The following is a 320-nucleotide window of genomic DNA, read 5'->3' as shown; positions in this document are numbered from 1 at the left end:
CAGTTCACTCAGACTTTATTAATGTGAATTCTCATCCCGTAGTGGGCTTTCATGTATTAACAAGCAGCATCACAGCTCTTGCTGCTTGAATTGCAAGTTGCAAGAAGTTTTTCCTTTCATTTTTCTCCTGGATTTCTTTTTCATGTGGATTGCAAAGTGTTTTTGCTTAAGCAGTTTTCTGTTTTGTCTTCATGGTGCCTATAGGAATACCATGGTGTTGAATACCTGTATTATTCTGTTACCTTTCCAGCTCTTCCTTATTTCTGCCCAGGCAAAGCTGCAGCTTTGATTTTTAGCAGCTACGCATGACATTACCATCT

Source organism: Heliangelus exortis, chromosome 1, assembly GCF_036169615.1.
Source record: "Heliangelus exortis chromosome 1, bHelExo1.hap1, whole genome shotgun sequence".
Taxonomy (NCBI): domain Eukaryota; kingdom Metazoa; phylum Chordata; class Aves; order Apodiformes; family Trochilidae; genus Heliangelus; species Heliangelus exortis.
The sequence above is the reverse complement of the archived record's forward strand: the minus strand, read 5'-3'. Positions refer to the sequence as shown.